This window comes from Mustela nigripes, unplaced genomic scaffold (genome assembly GCF_022355385.1).
Source record: "Mustela nigripes isolate SB6536 unplaced genomic scaffold, MUSNIG.SB6536 HiC_scaffold_2016, whole genome shotgun sequence".
In the NCBI taxonomy this organism is placed as follows: Eukaryota; Metazoa; Chordata; class Mammalia; order Carnivora; family Mustelidae; genus Mustela; species Mustela nigripes.
Window position 1 is genome coordinate 1 of NW_026741423.1, and position 5254 is coordinate 5254.

At 44.7% G+C, this 5254-nt stretch overlaps 1 long non-coding RNA gene across 2 annotated transcripts; it reads left to right on the forward strand.

Annotated features, from left to right (window-relative positions):
* The first annotated feature begins 391 nt into the window (after positions 1–391).
* Positions 392–4378, forward strand: LOC132008899 (uncharacterized). Of its 2 annotated transcripts, none has more exons than XR_009401746.1 (3): positions 392–789; positions 3042–3150; positions 3995–4378. It is a non-coding gene; the product is annotated as an uncharacterized LOC132008899 (long non-coding RNA). The 2 variants fall into 2 exon arrangements; XR_009401747.1 differs by lacking the exon at positions 392–789 and adding an exon at positions 803–1936.
* Positions 4379–5254: the final 876 nt, after the last annotated feature.

Genomic DNA, 5254 nt, shown 5'->3' on the forward strand with positions numbered 1-5254 from the left:
CTTATGGCCCTTTATTCATGTTTTAACTTTGGCTTCCAATCGTACTGCTCCTCTCAGTTTACATGTGCATATACCTATATGGCCAAACACCAAATCATTAAAGACCTTTTACACTACAAATATTATCAAAGAGGTTGAGGGACATTATGAAAACAAATGGAGGGGCGCCTGGTGGCTCAGTTGGTTAAACGTCCGACTCTTGATTTTGGCTCAGGTCATGATCTCAGGGTCATGAGATTGAGCCCCGCATTGAGCTCTATGCTCAGCAGGATGTCTGCTCGAGATTCTCTCTCTCCCTCTGTCCCTCCCCTGAACGTGCACATGCAGTCTCTCTCTCTCTCAAATAAACAAATCTTTTTAAAAAAATAGGAAAGAAATGCCCATAGAAAGATTCAGGATGGGGTAAAGAAGAAATAAGAGTATAGAATATGAGAAAGCAAAGTTTAGGGTTTTTTTTTTTTTCCTCTATAAACTTGCAATAGAATATGGAAGTATGCTTATTCTAGAACTAAGATTTGCATTCTTGAGAATTCTGTGCTTCATAGAAATATTCAAAATATAGCATGCCCTATATATTTGAAGTTAACTTTTGGTCTTATATTTTCCTGCATTTAGCATGGGAAATAAAGATGATTAAGAGTAAAGATGGTGACGTTTTTTGTTTGCTTAATTTTTATTTTAATAGATGTGTGTGTTGAGGCTTATACAAATTATTTGATCAGTTGAAAAGATTGAAAAAATCTTAAATTCACAAAGTTCTAAAGAAACCTCTGCACTAGAAGCAAGCAGGTAAGCATTTTTTTTTTTTTTTAACTAAGTAGCACATAAATTAATACTTCACATCCAGTCTAATTAGGCGGGGACGGCTTAGTTAGAATTCATTTCTGAACAAGAAGAAAATCCAGGATTGTGGCTAGAATGTAGCTCCAGGAGAGTGGAGAGCATGAAATGGTGAAATCTATAACACGTTCCTATAAACCCTTTGGTTATAGACCACAGTTCCAACACGTCATTATGCTTGCAGTGGAAAAGTATATTTGGAATCACCTTCCCTGAGGACTAGCAAAGTCCTTTTGATCTTTAAGGCATACCTACCATTCATTTTGGTTTTTCTCCATCTCATTTTTTTTCCTAGACATGCCTAGAGTATTACCATTGATGTATTTTGCACCAGCATTATATTATTATGAAACAGTATAGGACATATCCAGTTGAAATTTACAAACAGGAAAGAAAAAACTTATGAAATAGGAAAAAGATGATGGCTCTTTTTGTTATACTGTGATTGTCTTGTTCCCTTCCTGGTGTGAATTTTCAATCAGCCAGGGTAGATGAGTGACTCAGAAAATGAGTAGTTAGGTCCTGTCAGCACCGTGAGACAGATGCACAGTGGTGCAGTGGGAGTAGCCGGGGCTGGTCCTACACATACCAGCTGGGCTGCCTGCGTCAAGGTCGCCTGGTGCCCTGAGTGCTCCGTTGTGTGACGCTAACAGTCCCTCCCCCTGCAGGCGGAGTTAGGTTTCTAAATTTTAGGAATTAAGGTTTTAGATTTGGAAGGAACTTGAGAGACCATATGCTCCACATGTCTCATGATGGAGATTAAGAACGGACACATCCCAAAGGAAGCGATTCTCTGGTCCTAGGTCTCTGCCCCCTTTCACATCAAGGCATTCAACTAAGTGGTCAGTCTCCACTGTGCTTGTGTCTCTATCCCGTTGGACTCGTGCTTCTGCCCCGGTTCATCCACACTTAGCAGACAGTCTGTATGCAGCCCTTCTGCAGCCCGTGTGTCTCCAGCGGCTCTGCTTCGCTGCGGCCCTTGGCAGCACCTGTAGCCCCTCCAGCCATGTCCACGTTCGGCCCCTGGGGAGCTGGCCCTCCAGTGTTCTTCCCATCTTTGCTGTTGCTGCTGTGCTCCTCGGATAGAAACACCTCAGTGAGCTCTGTGTCTACAATCCTGTCCCTTTGCAACACTCCTTGATAAACAGACATTGTGCGCTTTCTTGCTCAGAATTACCTTGGAGGACTTTTTTCTCCAGAAGAGCAGCTCTGAGCTCTGGAGTCAGGAAAGCCAGAGCAGCGTCAGCACACGGTAAATCCATCATGCTCTGCTAGGCCCAGAAATGCGGAGATAAGGATAAATAGGAAATGCGCATGGGATCAGTAAGTACAGGTTGGGATTAGGCTTCAGCATTGGTCCTGCCTAGTGCCTGCCTTCCCTCCACACCAGTTCTGATGCTCTGGGACGGGGCACACCATGGCAGGTCTCCAGACATTTTGGGTTTCCTTACAGTGTGTTTCCTCACTACCTGACTGCCCATCCTCAGATGTGGGATGCCTCATAGAGCCCAGCAGGGGCTTTGGGGCCTTTATTGTGTTTTTTTTTTTCTTTCACTGTTCGGCTTCATTTTGAATGGGGTTGCCGCTTTCTAATGTGGGGGGCAAGAGGGAAGTGTATCCAGTCCACTTGTTGGCAGATGCACTGTGAGTGATTTCTCACCAGCTCCCAGAGCACCGAGCTTGCTCCTTCTGCCGTTGGGTAAATTTAAACTTGGAGTCCGCTGCTCTGAGCGATTTCCCAGGTTGCTGCTAGGCGGTCAGTTTTAGCTGATTGAGGAGACAGTAGTAGTTCGTACTGGGGAGGTACTTGGGAGGGAGTATGAGGCAGGCGGAGAAGAAGAGGGGGCTTCGGGTATGAACGGTAGGACAGGGCAAGAGAGAGGAGGGGGTTAGAGAATAGGAGAAGAAGGGCACGAATGGGAGAGCCCGAGGAACATGGTGGAAACATGCAGTTGTACCCACACTGACCTAAAATAGCTCCATCCCCTTGCCTGGGCCCTGTGGCCCGGGCCAGGCTGAGTCGTTGGCTTCTACGACCTCCCCACTCCTCACCCCTCACACTGGGGCCTGCTGCACAGACAGTTTGTCCTGAAAATTGATGGCGTGCAGGTGCAGGTGCCTGAGCGCTGTAAGGCATGGGGGGCGGTGGGGGTGGCAGGTTTTAACTTTGGGAATTACACTTCTCTAATTGTCTCTACTAGCCCTCTCTGGACTAGACAGATTTTGGAGAGAATTGCCACAGAATTTAACCAGTTACAGTTTCATGCTGTTCAGAGCCAAGGCATGCCTCTTCTGGACAAAGTAAGACCAGTAAGTGTTGGTTTCGATTTTCAATTTGCTGTTTGCGAATTTCCTGGATGATTTTGGTTTGACCTAGCATTGCCCCCTGATAATTGCTACTCTACAGGATTTTGAAGCTAGCTTTGAATTTTTTTTTTTTCAGTATCTCCTGCTTGGGACCCTGCTTCCATTATGTCACACTAGATAGGTTTTGTGTAAAGACACAAGCGTAGTCTCCAAACTATGCAAGTAAAATTAATTCTGAATTTCATGTAACTTGACACATCATATGATGTAGTCAGAGTTCATTTATCCAAAGCCCTTGACTGGGTTTAAATGCACGTTTGTCAGATTTACTCCGTAGCTTAAGAGACAAATAACTTTTTGTCGTTCATCACTTTGATGAAGCCGACTTACTTTCAAAGAAATCATAGGGAGGGGACGCCTCAGTGGCTCAGTCATTTAAGCCACTGCCTCTGGCTTAGGTCATGATCCCAGGGTCCTGGGATCGAGTTTCACCGTGGGCTCCTTGCTTGGCAGGAAGCCTGCTTCTCTTTCTGCCTGTGCCTCCTTATGTGCTTGTGCTCTCTCGACAAATAAATAAATAAAAACCTTTAAAAAAGAAAGAAAGAAAGAAAGAAAGAAAGAAAGAAAGAAAGAAAGCAAGCAAGCAAGCAAGCAAGCAATCATGGGGAGAAGAGATTCATTGTTATTCTGTAGGAAATGTTGGGATTTTAATCTTACATATATTCTGGTAGAATTAGAGGCTCGCTTTATATATATAACACATATGTATATAAATTATACACATATATTTGAGCTTTTAGAAACTGTTGTGCTTGGACCTTCTTTCCTGGTCTCTCTGTTCTTGCAGCATATAGCCCACATTATGGCCATGCTGCAGCAGTCCCTGGGAGGCCTGCTGCTAGAAGGGCTTCAGATTTCCAATGTGGACATCATACGGCACTGCCTCCAGACTTAGGCTACAATTGACAAGACACGGGATGCAGAGGCGTTAGTCGGTCAAGTAGTGGTGAAACCGTACATGGATGAGGTTTGTAACCCCATGCACCTCATTCCACAAACACAGAGCATCTAATCTGGCTTCGTTTCTTGACTGGGTGCGAGAGAGCTCAGGGCTCTTCCTTGAAGATGCTCTTAGTTCCTGCTCTTCTGGTTGTAAGAAAAGGTTGGTCCCGCTTGGAGCCCATCAGCATGGCAGGAATCAGGCATGCGCTCTGGTCTCTTCCAGTGATGCCATAACTCGGGGATCATCTTAATTTAGTAGGGGTGAGGGACTTGCCTAGGAAGAAGGTACGGATCAGAACATTTTCAGGTCAATTTCCATTTCCATAAGTAATACGTTAATGAAGTTGCCGAAAAGCGTGACCCCACCAAGGCGCCCGTGCCCACTGGAGGAGCTGGAAGACATCTCTGTGCGCAGGGAAAGTCTGTGAGGGGAGGCGTCTTCGCAGAATTGATGTGGCCTAAGTCTTGAAGACCATGGGGGAGTTTGCCAGGCCAGGAAGGTGGGAGGGAGGGAATATTCAAAGATAAAGGGCTTTTAAGGGCGAGTTAGCGGGGTAGTACCTTAAGTTTGGAACTTGGTTACCCAGTGTTCTTGACCTATAAGGATACAGTTAATAATTTTATATCACCTTATTTTTGAAAACCATGTACACTGGCTATACATTGAATGTTTCTTGCCTTAGGTGAAATTCCCTGCCACTGCCTTTGGGCTTCTACTATTTCTGAGTAGAAGACAGACATCTTTTTTTTTTTTTTTAAGATTTTATATTTATTTGTTTATTTGACAGAGAGTCCCAGTAAGAGATGGAACACAAGCAGGGGGAGTGTGAGAGGGAGAAGCAAGCTTCCTGCTGAGCAGGGAGCCCAATGTGGGGCTTTATCCCGGGACCCTGGGATCATGACCTGAGCTGAATGCAGACACTTAACTAAGCCACCCAGGTGCCCATAGACATCTTTTTTTTTTGTTTTCCTGAATGTCATGTGTCCAATTGCTTGGTAGATTTATCGATTTTCATTTTATCTTAGGTCTTCAACAGTTTGTCTCTGGTGTGTCTAAATAGTATTTCTCCTGTTTGGAGTTTATTGCTGTTCTTAGATCTGTGGG